Genomic DNA, 19,555 nt, shown 5'->3' with positions numbered 1-19,555 from the left:
GGGCAGCGGAGGAGGCCGGAACGCGGCAGGAAGCCGCCTGTATGCCTCGGCGGCCTCCCCTTCTTCCCTCCCCCTTCAGCCTCGGTTCAGAGGCACGAGAGCTGCCGGCAGTGGGGTGGGGGGTTAGGATCACAAATCCAATCCCTTCATTTTGCAGGCAGGGAAACTGAGGCTCTGAGAGTCCAAGAGACTCTCCCAGGGTCAGGCAGAGGCTGGAGGACGCGCCGGCAGAAACGGGCTTTAAAGCCCCGCGCCCTTTCCTCCAACCACAGGTCCCCAACCGTAACTGCCAGCTGCTCACCCTGGCTGCCCAGCAGGCCACTTTGTCCCCCAAGGACAGACATGCCCGTGCGGCCACCTTGTCCAGCTGGCACTGTCGTGAAAGAGCTTAAAAAAGGCCCTCGGACGTCATCTAGCGCACTCCTTCAGTCGGCTGGAGGATGAAACAGGCCTAGATAGATTCCGTGACTTACCCAAGGTCACACAGCTCGCAAGTGGCAGGTATCAACCACTTAGCCTTAACCTGCAGATTGAGAGCTCATGGATCACACAGTCAGCGGAGCCAGAACTGATTCCAAGCTTACTGTCTCTGCGACTTTGGACAAGTCACCCAACTTCCTGGACCTCAACTTCTCTCGGACTAGCTGACTTCCGAGGGCCCATCCAGTGCTGAGTGCATTATTCTACTCGTTTTGTTAGGACAGAAAAGACACCTCACAAACACGAAAACAAATCCCATCTCAAAGTACCTTTGTTATTTCTCTATTGCAGACAGAAGGTGGGGGGGAGCTATACCCCTTACCTTGGGGGCTTCGAACTCGGAACAGGGACTAATATAATTGATCAGAGTTTTGTTGCCTTTCTGCCCAGTCGATTAACTTAGTGACACTATATTGGGTTTTTTGCCCCCGGCATCTCTTCATACAAGTCTTCCCATGTTTATTCAAATTCTCTTTTGTCTTCTTTGTGGCTCAGGCATATTCCATGATATTTGCATATCAGAACTGTTTCAGTCATACCTCAATCCCCGGGCACAATATCTCCTTTCTAGGTTTTTGTTATCACAAATAATGCCACTGTAAATTTTGGAGCAGCCCCCGTGCGGAGCCAGTAGCTTTTCTTGCAGAGTTCCCAGTGGTTTTCCAGAAACAACGAATGATCCAGTTTCCAGCTCCTCCACATTGCTAAACTTCAGGAAGTCGTTTCCCTCCCCTGGTTCCTCTACTTCTTCACTACCCACTTGGGCTTCCAGCCTTCCCACGGTCCTAAAACTAGATTGCCCTCATTAAAACCTCCAGCGACTTCTTGTGGGATCAATCCTGTAATCTTTTTGTCTGTCTCCAACCTTCCTGACTTCCTTGCAGTACTTAGCAGTTTAAAATGTCTCTTCTACCAGATCCCCTCTCTTACTTTAGACTCAGAGACCCCACAGGCTCCTGGTTCACCTCCTAAAGGCTCCTCTTCAATGTCTCCTTCCTGGGTGGCCAATCTTCCTTCCAAGTCCTTAAGTTGGCTGTTCCCCAAGAGTCCTCTTCTCTCTTTACACTTTCTCCCTTGGTGACCGAACCTCAGTGTTGGAAGAGACTTCAGAGGCTACCGAGTCTCATGTTGTCACCAAGTCCCGCCTGTGCCTGAACGAGAATCCTACCTACAACATGACCTTCAAGTGGTCGTTCAGCTTCTGCTTGAAGAGTTCCAAGAAGGGGAGGAATCCATAGACTCCTGAGGCAGTCACTGCTCTGGGGACTTGTGAGGGAGTTTCTCCTGACCTCCAGCCTAAATTGGCTTCTTCTAAAGTTCGCCCCATTGCTCCTGGTTCTGTCCACCAGGGCCAAGGAGAACAAAGCTAATCCCTCTTCCACATGAGAGCCCTTCATATACTTGAAGATAGCTCCCATGTTGCCTCTGCATCTTCTCTTCTCCAGGACGAACATCCCTAGTTCCTTCTTTGTTGTTCAGTTGTTTTCAGTCGTGACCCCATTTGGGGTTTTCTTGGTAAAGACACTGAAGTGGTTTGCCATTTCCTTCTTCAACTCATTTTACAGATGAGGAAACTGAGGTAAACAGAGTGAAGTGACTTGCCCAGAGCCACACAGCTAGGAAGCGTCTGAGACCAACCAGATTTGAACTCGTGAAGATGAGTCTTCCCGTTTCCAAGCCCAGTGTGCTATCCACTGCAGCGCTGCCTAGCTACCCCAGTTCCTTTTGCCAATCCTTATATGACATGTACTCACGGTCCTTCTCCATCCTGGTCCTTCTCTGAGCACTTGCCAGTTTATCAATACCCTTCCTAAAATGTGGTACCCAGAACCAAAGCCTTCAGATACTTCGTTTGTGGCCTGTCATCCAGTGTATCAGCTTTGTGACATCTGCAAATTTGATAAGCCAGCCATCTGTGCCTTTATCAAAAAGAACAAAGAGCACAGAGCCCTCCATGGGACATTCTCTATAGACCATAACACACAAACATGAATAATAACTAGTTTTTGCCTCTGGCTACTCAACTAGTTCCCAAATCCAAGTAGTATGTAGTTCACATAGCTCCCTTTTCCCCTGGAATAGCATGAGAAACTTGGTCAAATGCTCTTCTACAATTCAGCAAATTATATTGACACCATTCCTCTGCTCTACCAATTTCATAACCAGTGAGAAGAGGTTATAAGGTTACTCTGGTAGGACCTATTTTGGGGGGCTTTTTGTGATCACTGCTTCTTGTGGCTTTTAAAAAATATACCTTTTTTTGTGGGGCAATGAGAGTTAAGTGACTTGCCCAGGGTCACATAGCTAGTAAGTGTCAAGTATCTGAGGTCGGATTTGAACTCAGGTCCTCCTGAATCCAGGGCCGGTGTTTTATCCACTGCTCCACCTAGCTGCCCTCTCACTGCTTCTTTTTGTAGATCATCACTAACTATCCTTTTACTAATGAATATGTTTGGGAATGCCCATTGGCATGTAGTATTCCAGGTCCATTCTCTTTCCTTCTGTTGAAACTTACCCTTCTGCAGTCCTCCCACATCACTGGTGAGCTCTACAATTTCTCCAAGCTCACTGATCGATAGCTGGCTTAGCAATCACATTTGCCAAGTCTTTCAGCACCCTGGGCAGCTAGATGTTCTCTTGCTATCTATTGCTTTACTTATCTTCAATATCAACTCCCTCTTAGCCATTTTTGCTACGTCCTTTCCAGTCCAAAGATTATTCTCCTTGGCAGAGAAAACAAAAGCCAAATAAGAGTTAAGCCTTCTCTCTTTCATCAATTATCATCATCTCATCCACTATGAACTGTAGTCCTTCCCCACTCCCTTCTCTGATCATTCTCTTTTCCCCAGTATGGATTTTGAAAAGGACCACTAATCCTACTGAAACCATCCCTGCCCGAGTCCTGTTTTTGTATTCTTCCTCTATGACCCTCCTTGGTTTTCAGATTCTACACATGGTTCTCAAAAGGCTAAGTTGGTTGGTGAATTTCTTGCCTATCAGGAGGCTATTGTCATAGTCCTGCTGAAAGTTGATAAGGTCCCAAACTCAGGTGGGGGCTGTGGGAGTGACCAGAAGGGTATCTCTTGATGCTGTCTGATATGAAGTCTCAAAAGACAGGACAACTACAAAGTCCTGGGACTGGAGGCATGAACTGGTCCAACTGGGCAGTACTTAAGCACACTGATAGGTAAATCAGAACTTCGATCTTGTCATTGTCAAAGGAGAGACATTGGTGGAGAGACGGAGCTAACACATGGATCTGCCTAGGTGCTCGAGCTGGGGTCTGGCCATTCAGAATTAGAACCAACGTTTCTCTACTGCTCTAAACCTTATCACAATCCCACGAGGGACAGAACAGAAGGGTTATCATCTCCATTTTACAGCTTAATAAAAGGCTCCGGAAAGTCAAGTGGCCTGCCAAGGAAAGTCAAAAGGGGCCTGGATTTGGGGCCAGAGAACATGGATGGAAATCCGCATTTGGCCACTTGCCACCTGTTTATGTGATCCTTCCCCTCTCTGGGTCCTACCTGTAATGAGGAGGTTGGAGTTCATTGCTTCTAAGGTCTCTCCTAGCCCTAAATCAATATTCCCGACTATCTGAGGCAGGACCATCAATTTAAAACTGCAAAGAGAATTGGAGATCACTTCATCCATACCATTCACCTGGCTAAGGAAGATTGGAAACCAGGTCTCCTGCCTCTCTACCACTTCTTCTCATTAGTTTAGCTGGTTTTGAAAACTTCATTTTTCCAGCTGGGCACTTTCTAACCTTTAAAGTACTACATAGGCTTTACCTAGATTCTTGAAGTTATTAAAGGTAAGAAAAAAACCCTAAGAATTATTTTTACAAATTGGAGGGATACATGTATAAATTTCAGTCATAGTCATGGTCATCGTCGTCCCATCATTGCCACCACCATCCTTATCATTTCACCTACGGGTAATCAGTTCCTGGGCCAATGCTTCACCTTAACCAAACTTACAAGAGACTGACTTTTAAAAATTCAGAATGTTAGGGGGCAGCTAGGTGGCGCAGTGGATAAAGCACCAGCCTTGGATTCAGGAGTACCCGAGTTCAAATCCAGCTTCAGACACTTGACACTTACTAGCTGTGTGACCCTGGGCAAGTCACTTAACCCCCATTGCCCCGCAAAAAAAAAAAAATTCAGAATGTTGATTTCTTACCTTTGCCTTGAGAAAGCCAGGTGGCCTGGAATCCTCATGTGTGGTATGTGTGTGTATCAGTTGGTCAGCACATTCCCTTCCCAGTCAAACCATCTGTTCCTAAAAGGAAATCAGAATCAGAAAGGAGCGTGGGGAAACACTGAATCAGAGCAAAGAGAACAAGATGGCCTTCAAGGATAACCACATCCAACCTGATCTACCTGCCGTGGGTGCCGCCACTGCCACTGGGCCACAAAAGCCACCTCTGCTCTAGAGGGGCTTCCAGAACTCCTGTGGCTAGCCCTCTCAGAGCTTCCTGCTTGGCTCTCCCCTTTCTCCCAGAGTCTGTCTAGCTGAGCAACCACCTTATGTCTGCATATGTCATTGACATGTTACAAATGTCCAAGATCACTGCTTATCTCTGCCAAGTTCCAGTTAGGCTGGTGAAGATTGGGAGCCTCCCTAGGCTGTTGGGGAGAGCAAGCCTTGAGAGCTACTCCAGTCACACTGGCAACACATCTACAAATCATGTTGGGGAAAGGGGGAGAGTTCATCTCATCCATTGGAGGTTGAGTTCACAAGGGAACTTTTGGGGGGAGCTTTCCCCTTTATCCTGGGAGTTGTTAGCAGGCTGTAAGTTCTCATCAGAGGCAACCTTGCAGCCGTGTCAAAGCTTCTGAGAGGCACATTTGAACAAGGACTCTGGCCCAGGGAGATGTAAGGGGGCCCCATTTAGGGTCAGCAAAGAGACCTCTACAAAGGCAGAGCTGGTTTTTCCCAGAGGCCCCCGAGTCCTCAGGCCTGAGCTGTGTATCCCTTGGTTATTCTGAAACTGTATTTCACAAAGTGACATTTCTAGAAACAAATTTTACCCAGTATTAAAACAACATTGAGTGAAACTAGGCCCAGCAAAACTATGCAAGGTCATTCTGTAACTCCCAACCAAAACTTGGCAGGACACAATCTACAATAGGTCCCCAAGGGTGCTCTTTGACACTACCCCCCCACATTAGATTAAAGTGGTCCTTGAAAAAGACACATGTGTGTTCTCTAATGCTCTTTTGTGTCTATGTAGAGAAGAAACAAGTGTTTGCAAGGCCAGGGAAATGAAGATCTACTGGAACAAAGATGTTTTCTAGCCATCCCAATCATGGGAAAGAAAAGGGAGGGGCAGTGATCTTTAGGTATTCTGCAGTTCAAAAAAGAAATATAAACTGCTGAGCAGGGGAAGGCGGCTTCTTCTTTCCTTTGTCACCTGATCACTTTTTGTGGGAAGGGGATGTTGGGGTTCTTTCTTTTCACTCTCTCATGTGAGGGCTGGGAGGGGACCTCAGAGCATGTTGGCTCCTGCTTTCTCTTTCTGAGGGCTGAGAGACTCAGAGATGTTTTTGCTCTTTCTATGGAAGCAGACGTCCTAAGGCATCCCAGTAGAAGTGGCTTACTGGGGAGGCACCTGGGAAAGGTATCTTTCTGGTCCTAGCCTATGTTTGCAGGGTACCCTCCCTGTATGCTATAGCCTCCCCTTCTGGTCTGTGTAGTCAGTCTCTCTGTGGGTATGTATGTCTTTCCTATCTCACCAACTTTTCTCTCTCATGAATCTCTTCATTTATCTATTTATTCCCTGTAGTTTCCTAGCTGTCTCCTGAAAGGGGAGAATAGGATCCTAGGTCTTGAGCTGAAAAGGACTCTAGAAGGCTCCCTCTCTCATTTTAAAGATGATGAACTGAGGCCCAAGGAAGTTAAGAGACATCTAAGGTCACAGTGGTAGGAAGTGTCAGAGGGAATATTTGAACTCAGGTCCTCTGATTCTAGTCAGTGTCCCTTCTACTAGATCACAACATCTCCCCTAAGTACAAACCTGTTTTCTTTCTTTCTTTTTTAATCATAAAAGTATTTTATAATTTTCCAGTTACAGGTAAAGATAGTTTTCAACATTTTTTCATAAGATTTTTAGTTCCAAATTTTTCTCCCTCCCTTCCTTCCCCTTCCCCCTCCCCAAGACAAAAAGCAGTCTGATATAGATTATACATGTACAATCACATCAAACATATTTCTGCATTAGTCATCTTGTGAAAGAAGAATCAGAACAAAAGGGGAAAACCTCAAAAAACAAAAAAAAAACCAAAAACACCCCCCCCCAACAAAAGTAGAAACAGTATGGTTCAATCTGCATTCAGAATCCACAGTTCTTTTTTTCTGGATGTGGAGAACATTTTCCAGCATGAGTTCTTTGGAATTGTCTTAAATCATTGCACTGCTGAGAAGAGCCAAGTCTATCACAGTTGATCATCACACAATGTTTCTGTTATTGTGTACATTCTTCTCCTGGTTCTGCTCACTTCACTCAGCATCAGTCCACTTAAGTCTTTCCAGGTTTTTCTGAAATCTGCCTGCTCATCATGTCTTACAGCACAACAGTATTCCATTACATTCATATACAACTTTTTCAGCCATTCCCCAATTGAGAGCATTCCCTCAATTTCCAATTCTTTGCCACTACAAAGAGAGCTGCTAAAAATATTTTTGTGCCTCAAACCAGTTTTCAAAAGAAGTATTGTGAAGTTATGAATTGTTGGGTCCAATCCGGCAATGTTCCCTACAGCCAAAGTAAAAACAGCCCAAATTCATAGGCTCTTGGGATATAAGTCAAAGAAATGAGCACATGTGCATGAGAGAAATCTTGCTAAATTTTTACCCTGTTTGGGGCTGGAAGCCTTGACCCACTGACATCATGCAGTAAGAAGGCCCCAGCTCAGGACCAGCATCAAAGTAGAAACTGGCCTGGGGGGGCCTTGAAACCTGGTGTGGCTGGGGCCTTCATTAGCTACATGCATGCCTGGCAGGGCTGAAGAAGCAGAGCCTCTTGGTCAAGGACAACGGACAAGAATGAGGAAGAAGAATCCTTAAAATAGCTAATGGTTCTAAAGTGATTTCACAAAGTGCTCTAAGTAGGTTGTTTTCTTTGATTCTGACAACACCCTTGGATAAGAAGTATTATGAACATTATTATGCTCATTCGATGGTGGAGAAAACAGGTTCAGAGAGGTTCAATGACTTGCCCAGGGTCACACAATTAGGAAATGTCCCAGGTAGGATTCGAATGCAGGTCTTGTCAGTCTTTGAGTCCAAGGGTTCTTTCCATCATTATGAACATTTCCCATAAGCCAGGGATGACATCGTGGTCTGGATTGTTTGGCTTAAATCTCAGAGACTCTTAAGAGATCAAAGGCATGTCCATGGGCCAGGGCCAGTCAGGGAAGAAGGGCTCGGTGGATCTTAGTTGGGAACGATGGCTGGACGCCATATTGATTTCTCTGCAGCAGTGCCAAGGCAGGGATCATTGTCCTCCTGCCCTCACCTCTGTATCTTGTCCTGTTCTGCAGCTTGTCCCAACACATATTGTGTTCTTTGTTTCTCTATGTGCCTGTGTGCTGGTTATTGCCTAATGTGGTGTGAGCATGAGGTACAACCAGCCAGAGATGAGGGCAGGGGACTTATGACCAATCCTCACTGCAATTCCCAAGTGATGGGGAGTAGTTGGTGCTGTCCTCATGGACACCTCTTCCTCTACTGAGATATGAATTGAGGTAGGCAAAAAAGGAGAAATTGGGACGTTCGGGTTTCACTTTTGTCCCAGAGAGGGTGGAGTCTTATGGTTGGACAAGTCATCTGCTTATTCCAGATTTGGGAATCCTAGAGCCTATGAATGACTTACCTGGGGGATGGGGCCAGGAATACTTACGGTTCCTTTCTCTTATCACCCTAAAACTGTTTAAGCCCTGGGGGGGGGGGAGCAAATCCTTCCTTTTCTCCAAACCCCAACCAAACCTGGTCTGCTGGACCAGAAGAGACCTTGTACAACTGGTGGGGCAGAGGTAGATGGGGAAACTCAAAGCCACGAAATACTAGGTGCCCCAAAACATTCAGGATTCTAGGGGTAGGATGGCAGGTGGTGGCAGGCACTGAATTTAGAGCTGCTTGGAAGAGAAAAGGAATCATTCTGGTGAAAGATTAACATAGAGTCAGTTGCTTCTTGGGAGCACTTCGTAGGGGTCAGTTTTTACCTCTGACATGTAGCAACAGGACACTACACTGTAGTGTCAAGGCGGGTGATTCTGGGACCCTTTCTAGTGCAATAGGTCTTGCTTTTCGACCACACATGACTCCAAGGCCGCTCCAATGAAATTAGGAAAGAACAACCACTCCCAGTAAAGTTGTAGAGCTGGCTGGGTAACTATCTGAAGGTGTGATCTGATTAAAGGCTAGGGCTAGGGTCTGTGGGGAGTGGGGAGTGGCCGCTGAAGCGGAAACAGAAGCAGATCTGTTTACTGTTCATAAATAGCAAGGGTTGGGAATATTCTCCCCACTTCATGACGGTCAATTTCACTACCGCTGGGCCTCAGTTTCCCCAAATCAAAATGAGGGCGTTGGATTAGATAATCTATAAATCCCCTTCTAGCTCCAAAATTCTGTAGGATTGGAAGGTTCCATAGATGGGAGATTATGAAAAGCAAAAATTCTGGCTGTACACTCACTAACAATCCCAAAGAGGAAAAAGAAACCAATGTTGCCTCACAAGATGCTCTTTGATGAGATTAGATATAGAGGATTTTATTGGGGGGGGGGAGGAGGGACACATAACCAAGTATGAATTCAGAAGAGTGAGCAGAACATGTTGGGAGAATGTCAAGAACGTCAGAGTCCAGAAGTACCTGAAGCTCCAGAACACGGATTAAAGAAAAAAAGGGCTTTTTACCTCCTGGAAGAAGAAGAACAAAGGAGGAAGAGGCCGTCTCCAGGGAGGGAAGAAAGTGCAGTGTTACCAAGTGTTGGATGAAGCAGATGTGCTTAATTTGTTCAGTCTTTTGGAAAAGCGAGTTTTGAATTGACAAATTATATCTTGTTTCATCAATCCATATGTCATGTTCAAATATATGGGGGGGGCAAAGAAAGAAGAACCAAGTATCATATGAGGAAGGACAAGTGAAAACCTGTAAACAAGTCAGAAACAGCAAAGTTAAAAAAAAAACCCAATTAAAAAAACCCCCGATTTAGTAAACAACCCAAAAGAGTGGCTGTGAGTTTACACAGTTCTAGCCTTCTCTTCTTGTTAGATGGGTAAGAAAGAAAAGCTGTGCAAGAACTGTAACAGAGTAACCTTAACAACGCCACTGTCTTTACGACGAACTTTGTTACTGTTTTCTGTCTTCGTTTTCCTCATTCTTGTCAGTACTGTGTGTACTCCAGATCTGGCTTCCCATGTTAGTTTGTATTTTCTCTGATTCCTCCTTACTTACACCATAAGAATATTACGTTCCAATTTATTTAACCATTCCCCAGGAGCGGGGTACATAGTTTGTTTCCATTTTGTTTCTTTTGCTATTACAAATAGTGTTGCCATGGCCAGTTTTGTACAGATGGGTCTTTGACTTCCATAGGGTATGAGCCCCAAAGCGGAACAAATGACAAGCTCAAAAGGTATAAATGTTTTTGAAACTATTTGGGGGAAACTCAGGTTCTTTCAGTGAGGGGAGTGATTTCTCAGCTTGAAAGGAAAGCACAGATACTGTAAAGTAGCAATAAAAAACCAAACTGAGTATAAGAAGCTAGGAAGAAACGACCCGAAGTAGATACTCCAAGTGAATTCAATTCTTGAGGACAGCAGAAACTATAACTTAAGGTACCCCAAGATGCTTGTGAATACTGAGCAATCTTGGAGTATTGGTTCTTGAAGACTCTAGACGGGCAAATATTATCCTGATTTTCAAAGATGGGGAACAAAGATTCTGGAAACTACAGATTACTCACCTTGACATTGGTGCCCAGCAAAGTCCTAGCACAGATAAGTAAATAGATGCTTCATGAGCATTTAGAAAAGAATGTAGGGATCACTTGGAGCTAACATGAATTTTAGTGAGACCGAGTCTTGCCAAGGTAATCTCTTGTTATTTTTGGCTAGGTTTATCAAGGTCATTTGATGAAAGGGAGAGGGGAATTCTGTGGATATAGTGTTTCCTTGAGATCAGCAAAACACAACCTTTAGCCCACATCATTTAATCTTTGGTCATTCCAGATTTTTTATTCTTGTTAGTCTCAATCGAATTATAAGATTTCATTGTAGTAATATATCACAATTTATTTAACCATTCCCCTGTTAGTCGACATTTCGGGTTTTTTTTTAATGGCGCCATGTGTTGCTAGGAATTGTCAAGAAGATAGCTTTTTGGTTTTGATAAAGAATAATAAGAGATTGGGAAAATATTTGTGGCAAACATAACAGATAACTTGACATCTAGTAGATATAAGAAACCGTTGAAAAGCCACAGTGATAATTCAGTACACGATGAATACGTGGTCAAAGAATATGGACAAATGATTTATAAAAGAGGAAGCATAAATTGCTAAAAATCATTTGGAAAAAAAATGTCCAACCTCAGTAATAATCAAATAGTTGTCAAGCAGCCATCATCAAACATGGCTGATATGTTGATTTGTTTTGTTTAACTGCATTTACTTCATTGTAAGGGTGCAGCATTGGGAAGCGACAACAATATTTTTAACAAAGAGCCATCAATAAAATATTTTTAAAACTGGGACTGGATGAAAAACAGAAAAGTCAATCAATTGAATAGATTAGATAAGCGGAAAGCAAACACAGCGGGGTCTAGTCTTTGATCAGCCCGAGATCAGAAAATACTGGGGGAAGTTATTGAAAAAGACCATTATCTTTACTCAAAATGACCTTCGGGGAAATTAAAAGTTGATCTGGAGAAAAATTGGTTTCAGTGAATACTGACCCCCTATACCACAAAAAGGACAAATGAGGCATATATAAAAAGGCATATTATTGATGAGCTAGAGGAGAATCGAATGTTTTATTGCATAGATCTGTGGATCCAGTGCTTAACACTGTGCCTGGCACATAGTAGGTGCTTAATCAATGTTTATTGACTGACTGTCAAAGAAGACCATAGCCAGTCACAACACTGAGAATTCAACTAAAGGAGAAATCGACCACTTTGAACAGATAAAAATGAGAAGCTTTGACACAACCCGCCTAGAATTAGAAGAAAAGATAAGGAGTGTGTGTGTGTGTGTGTGGGGGGGAATCTTTGCACAAAACGTTTTGAATAAAAGTCAGACATCCAAAATCCCTAAGGAATTGAGCCAAATCTTTAAGATTGTGAGCTATTACTCAACAGATAAGTGATCAAAGGACATGAGCAAATAGTTCGCCAAAACAAAACACCAAGAAACAAACTATCCATAACCATCTTTAAAAGTGCCCCAGTGACTATAATCAGAGAAATGCAAATAACAAGAGCTGAACTTTAAATCACACAGCCATTGGGGAATGGCGAAACAAAGGCAATACATGAATGCTATGGAATGATGTTGCACCATAAGAAATTATAAATATAAGGAACTCAGAAAAACCTGGGTCGATTTCTATGAACTGCTAAAAACTGAGGTAAGTAAAACCATAATAATACACACGACTACAATGTAAACCGAAGGACCAATCAAATGGAACTGAAGGCTGTATAATTATAGTGACTAAGCTTAGTCCCAGAGAAAAGAGGAGAAAATGCAGCCCTCTCTTTTTCAGTGGAGAAGTAAGCATATGGGATGCTGCTATCAGACGTGGTCGATTTCACTGAACTCTGTGTGTGTGCGCGTGTGTGTGTGTGTGTGTGTGTGTGTGTGTGTGTGTTTTAATCTGTGGTATAAAAGAAGATTTGACAGGTAGGGAAAGGGAAGGTGTAGATTTAGAAATGAATTCGATATAAAATGTAATTGTGATGTAAAAAGCTTTGAGAAAATTATATAAAATGAACCTCAGACTCATCAAATTAGGGAAGATGGTAAAAGATGGCAAAAGTCTTTGTTGCTGGGGATGAAGGGAAAAGGAATGCTAGATTCATCGTTGATAAAGCTGTTAATTTTGTCTAATCAGTTTGAAAAAATAATTGGAAATATTCAAGAAAAGTTTTGAAATTATTCATCCTCTTTCACACAGTCATCTTGTATTTATATCCCATGGAGGTTATTGAAAACAAAACAAAACAAAACAAAAAGACTTACCTTTAGGAAAATATTTTTAACAGTACCATTCGTCATTAATACAAGTTCAGGTACTGATTGGATGACACAGCCTCCCTTACAACTCTGCATTCTCTGATTCTTTTCCCAGAGGCACCTGGTGCAGGAGTGTACTGTTCACTGCTTTTATTCATTTATTCATTTATTTATTCATTTTTGGTGAGGCAATTGGGGTTAAGTGACTTGCCCAGGGTCACACAGCTAGTAAGTGTTAAATGTCTGAGGCCGGATTTGAACTCAGGTCCTCCTGAATCCAGGGCCAGGTGCTTTATCCACTGTGCCATCTAGCTGCCTCTGTTTATTGCTTTTAACCTTCAGAAATGTCCAACACCATAGTTCAGGGCTGGCTTTCCTGTGTGTGGTGACCATCTGGATTTAACAGAGTTATGGAGAAAATGATGATAAGGTCTGGATTAATCTTTTTTTGCGTGTGGATTAATCTTAAAAGTGTGTTCTGCATACCTTCTTCTCCTGCAAATCCAGTTGTTAGACATTTACTAGCACACTCCTACACCTATATATAGTGCCTAGGTTATTCAAAACCATGGCGCGATTGTTCTCTCCTCTGGTCAGATGACATTTGAAATATTGTTTCTTTAGTTCTGGGCACCACACTTTAAGAAATATTCTGATATTAGCAAAATGTTTAAAAAAGCACAAAGCGGATGACATCATATTTTAAAACTAAGTAAATATGCAGCCTGCAGGGATCCTTATGTATGGATTAATGATTCTGTTTCTCTTTGAGTTTGACACCACTGATACAAACCATGAACATTTATAAATGAGACATTTTCACCAACTATGTTTAATAATTGGAGCATGTAAATAATTCAGCCTCAAAAAAAATCTCCACCAAAACCCGAGGTGAATCGAAGATCATAATAGTTTGCTAAATGTTTTTATTGTTGGATAATATTTTCATTAAAAAAGAAATATAGGGGCAGCTAGATGCCGCAGTGGATAGAGCACCGGCCCTGGAGTCAGGAGTACCTGAGTTCAAATCCGGCCTCAGACACTTAACACTAGCTGTGTGACCCTGGGCAAGTCACTTAACCCCAATTGCCTCACTAAAAAAAAAAAAAGAAAAAGAAAAAGAAATATAGGGGCAGCTAGGTGGCACAATGGATAAAGCACCAGCCCTGGATTCTGGAGGACCTGAGTTCAAATCCGGCCTCAGACACTTTTTTTTTTTTCGGCCTCAGACACTTAACACTTACTAGCTGCGTGACCCTGGGCAAGTCACTTAACCCCAATTGCTTCCCCAAAAAGAAAAGAAAAGAAAAGAAAAGAAAAGAAATATTCCGAGGAACTGAAGTGTGTGGTGTGTGGAGGTGATCGTGAAGGTGAAGGGTCTGGAGACTCAGTCATATGAGATGGTTCAATGAACTAGGAATATTTATTTCATTGTAGAGTTAGAGGAAGCCTCGGAGCAGCTGGATGGCTTGTACCAAGCAAGCTAGAATAACATCTAGATGGAGAGGATCTATAGTGATGCTTGGGTCAGGAGGCAGCAACAGATAGATTAATAAGAATGTAAACTCACTGAGGGCAGGGTTGTTACATTGCCCCCCCCACCCCAGTCTCTAGTACTTTGCTAATCCTATTTATTTATTTTCGATAGTATTTTATTTTTATAACATAATAGTATTAATAGTATTTTATTTTCCCAATTATATGTAAAAAGAATTCATTTTTACAAAATTTTGAATTCCTAAGTTTTCTCCCTCCTTCCCTCCCCTCCTCCTAAAATCGTAAGCAATTTGATATAGGTTATATTACTTTGGTCATTTCAAATCCATATTTGTTGAATTGAATTGGAGCTAGGGCAGAAGCTGAGCACTGAGCCCAGAACTCTGGTGGGTTCAGTCCTAGTGGACAAATTTCTAGCTCATGAACTTAGTACAGCAGTGGACCCAGTAGGTATCAGAGGGTCAGCAATTAAAAGGTGAGGTAAGGAATGGGATATTGGGTGGCTAGGTGGCTAGACTCCTGATGGCCATGGAGTCAGGAAGCTCAGCTCTCTAAGTTCAAATCTGGCCTCAGACTGTGCGACCCTGGGTAAGTCCCTTAACCCTGTTTGCCCCAGTCTCATCACTTGTAAAATGGGCTAGAGAAGGAAATGGCAAACCACTGGAGTATCTTCGCCAAGAAAACACCAAATGGGGTCATGGAGGGTCTGACACAACTGAAAATGATTGAACAACAAGCGACAAGGTGTGGGAGGCACAGCACCCAGAGGAACTTGCTGACCGAGGCTCAACCCTCCAAACCATTGTCTTGTTAAGTTCCAGAATGGAGCTAGCCTAAAGACTGGCGGGAAAGCCAAGTAGGAACTCCCACTTTGAATCCTGGGGCTGAGTCCCTAAGTAGCTGATGACCTAGAAGCTGTTGAAGCAGAGGCTGAATGATTATGTCCTCAAAGTCCTGGAGAAGGTTTCCCATATTGGTTGGACAGGAGGCTCCAGCCCTGCATTAGGTAACATGGGAACCTACAGAAGCATGAGATGATGTCCTTGTCCTTGAGGAGCACAGGGTGGGAAAACCTCACATACACCGAATAACTAGAGAATCATCAAAGGCCAAACTAGGTAGCACTGCCCAGAAATGCAACAGGTCAGCAGAGGGAGAGAGAAATCAGTGTGAGGAGGTAGAGGGAACGCTGAATGATGCGAGATGCCAGACAGGTTCTTGGAGGACCAAGTAGAGTCATGTAAAACCCGTTGGCTTCTGGAGTCGGGAGAAGCCCAGAGGCTCTACCATTTACAAGTCACGTGGCGGGGGCGGCTAGGTGGCGCAGTGGATAGAGCACCGGCCCTGGATTCAGGAGGACCTGAGTTCAAATCCGGCCTCAGACACTTGACATTTACTAGCTGTGTGACCCTGGGCAAGTCACTTAACCCCCATTGCCCTACAAAACCAAAAAAAACAAAAACAAGTCACGTGGCTAAGTGACTGCCTTTCTATGCCTCAGTTTCTACATCTCTAAAATGAAGGAGCAATAATCTAGATCAGGAGTTAACCTTTGCTATTTGGGGACCCCTTTCTTGGGTTTTTATTTTATTTATTTATTTATTTAATTTTTGCGGGGCAATGAGGGTTAAGTGACTTGCCCAGGGTCACACAGCTAGTAAGTGTCAAGTGTCTGAGGATGAATTTGAACTCAGGTCCTCCTGAATCCAAAGCCGGTGTTTTATCCACTGTGCCACCTAGCTGCCCCTCTTCTCGGGCTTTTAAAAGCATAAGATAAAAGACATAGAAAAATAGTTATCAAAATCTGTCTTTTTTTTTAAAGCTGGCCCCTCAGTTATGAGGCCCTGCTCTAATCTAGTTCATGATCAAAGATAATACCAAAGCATGACGTGAAGTGTGACTGTTCCTGGGTCAACTCCATCAGAAAGCCCTTTGACCTGTTTAGAGAGCTGCTTCAAGCACTGAGAACTGGGGACTTGCTTAGGGTCACTCAGCCAGCTCTTCTTAGATAAGACAAGACTTGAACCCAGGTTTTCCCGTTTTCAAGGCCAGCACTAGAGCACTGCTAGAATTCAATCTCTCTTTACATGGTTGTGTGTGTATAATTTTTAACACTCAAAGTGACTGCCTTCTTTCAGCACAATGAAGAATGAAGAGATGAAACAAAGCACTTAAGTGCCTACTCTGCGCCCAACACTTTACAAATACTATTTCATTTGATCATCACAACAACCCTGAGACATAGATGTTATTAATTATCTCCATTTTACAGTTGAGGAAACTGACCAGTCCAGGGTCACACAGCTAGTAAATTAGGAAGCATCCAAGGCTGTATTTGAACTCAGGTCTTCCTGACTCCAGGTCCGGAGCTCTAGCTGCCTCAAAGGATGGGGTTCCCCCGTTGGCCACATCCTGAGGGTGCCTGAGCCGGGACAGGTGGATGAAATCTCTGTTAATAAGATTTGTTTAACACAGACCGGACAATTGTGAAATCTCCCCTAATCATTTTTTAAAATCATAAAAGTATTTTATTATTTTCTAGTTACATGTGGAGATAGTTTTCAACATTTGTTTTTATAAGATTTCTAGTTCCAATTTTTTCTCCCTCTCTCCCCTCCCAGCCTCCTCCCCAAGACAGCAAGTAATCTGACATAGGTTATATATGTACAATCACATTAAACATATTTCTGCATTAGTCATGCTGTGAAAGAAGAATCAGAGCAAAAGGGGAAAACCTCAAAAAAGAAAAACAACAAAAAAGTAGAAATAGTATGGTTCGATCTGCATCTAGATTCCACAGTTCTTTTTTTCTGCATTTGGAGAGCATTTTCCATCATGAGTCCTTTGGAACTATCTTGGACCATTGTATTGCTGAGAAGAATCAAGTCAGTTCTATGGCTTAGGGAAGAGTTTATGACCAAACAGGAGATAGAATTGTGGGAAGTTGGATAATTTTGATTATATGATTATATGCATAATCAAAACCAATGCAGCCAAAATTAGGAGGAAAGCAGGAAACCTGGGGGGAATTTTCACATCAAGTTTCTCTGAAAAAGACCTCATTCCTCAAATATATAGGGAACGGAGTCAAATTTATAAAAATAAGAGCCATACCACAACTGATATGAAGGATATGAACAGGCAGTTTTCAGAAGAAGAACTCAAAATATGTGAAAAAAAAAGGCTCTAAATCACTATTGTTTAGAGAAATGCAAATTAAAACAGCTCTGAAGTAGCACCTCACACCTATCAGATTGGCTAACGTGACAGAAAAGGAAAATAACAAATGCTGGAGGGGATGTGGAAAATATGGGACACTAATGCACTGCTGGTGGAGTTGTGAACTGGTCCAACCACTCTGGAGAACAATTTGGAACTATGCCCAAAGGGATATTGTTATTTTTGTTGTTGAGTCATTTTCAGTCATGTCTGACCCTTAGTGACCCCATTTGGGATTTCTTGGCAAAAATACTGGAGTGGTTTGCCGTTTCCTTCTCCAGCTTATTTTACAGATAAGGAAACCGAGGCAAACAGGGTTAAGTGACTTGCCCAAGGTTACACAGCTAGTAAATATCTGAGGCCAGATTTGAATTTAGTAAGATGAGTCTTCCTGATTCCAAGCCCAGAACTCCACCTACTTTGACACCTAGGTTTCCTCAAAGGGCTATAAAACTGCATAATCTCAGACCCAGCTATACTACTTCTAGATCTGTATCACAAAGAGATAAAAGAAAAGGGAAAAGGACCTATACGTGCAAAAATATTTATAGCAGCCCTTTTTGTGGTGGCAAAAAATTGGAAATTGAGAGGATGCTTATCAGTAGGGGAATGGTTGGATAAGTTGTTTTATATGATTGCGAGGTAATGCTATAAGAAATGATGAGTAGAATGGTTTCAGAAAAACCTGGGAAAGCTTATATAAACTGATGCAAAGTGAGCAGGACCAGGAGAACATTGTACATGGTAGCAGCAACGTTGTGACAATGATCAACTGTGAAAGACTTAGCTATTCTGATCAAGACAATTCCAAAGGATCCATGGTGAAAAATGCTATCCACCTCCAGAGGGAGAACTAATGAACTTTGAATGCAGACTGAAGCATAATTTTTATCACTTTATTTTTTCTTGCTTTTTTTTTTAACATGGTTAATATGGAGATCTTTTACATGATTTCATGCATATAATTGATATTATATTGCTTGCCTTTTCACTGCGGGGAGGGGCAGGAGGGAAGGAGAGAATTCGAAACTCAAAATGAAAAAAAAAGAATGCTAACAATCAATCAATAGTTTGTTTGTTTTAAAGCATGTAAGCTTTTAGAGGGCAGGATTATCTCAATTTTGTCTTTGTATCTCTTGGTGCACTGGAGGAACTTAATATATCTTCATTCATTCTTCGTTCACTATGTACATCAATGAAGATGAAAATTGTTTTTACCTTTTATTGATTTAAAAATAATTTTGATATATGCTCCTTTTATATCAGCTGCATTTTCTCTTCAAAAATTATTTTCTTTTCAATTTACAAGCACTTTTCTCACCCCATCCCTCATTGGGGGAATCCCCTCCCCCCCCAATCCTTGTAACAAATATTCATAGTCAAATACAACGAATTCAAATATTGGCCACATCCCAAAATGTATTTTATATCTCACTCTGCATGCACCTCGAGTCTATCATTAGTAAAGAGGTGAGTAGCATGCTTCTTTATCCTTCTTGGAAATGGAGTGTAGTTGGTCATTAAGTCTTTGTTGTTTGTCTTGGCAATGTCATTACTGTATAAATTATTATCCTGGTTCTGCTAACTTCATTCTGTACCAATTCATAGCAGATGAGTTTCCCAGGTTTCTCTAAAATCATACCTTTTGCCATTCCTTAGGGCATAATGATATTTTATTTCAATCATCTACCATGATCTCCAATCGATGGGCAGCACCCTTAGATTTTAGTTTTTTGCAATAACCCTATAACTATTTTTCTCCGTTTGATCCTTCTCCTTTTCTGTTGATTCTTAGAAGATATAGCCCTCGTCATGGTTTGGGGCACAATTTAGTGTGTTTGGGGACGTAGTGACAAATTCCCTTCTAGAGTGCTTAGAGCTCCAACCACAGTCCATTCATGTGCCTGTTTTTCCTACAGCTCCTCCAACATCTGTCATTTTCCCAACATCTGTGCCGATCTGACTGGTAGGAGGGCAACCTTGAAGCTGTTTGTTTTAATGCGAATTTCTCTAATCATTAATGATTTGCAACATTCTCACCCATAATAATAGCTAGTATTTTTATAGTGCCTACTATGCGCCAGACACTAAAACTCTTTGCAAATATTACCTCAGA

Source organism: Dromiciops gliroides, chromosome X (assembly GCF_019393635.1).
Source record: "Dromiciops gliroides isolate mDroGli1 chromosome X, mDroGli1.pri, whole genome shotgun sequence".
Classification (NCBI taxonomy): Eukaryota; Metazoa; Chordata; class Mammalia; order Microbiotheria; family Microbiotheriidae; genus Dromiciops; species Dromiciops gliroides.
This window is presented reverse-complemented; position numbering follows the sequence as displayed.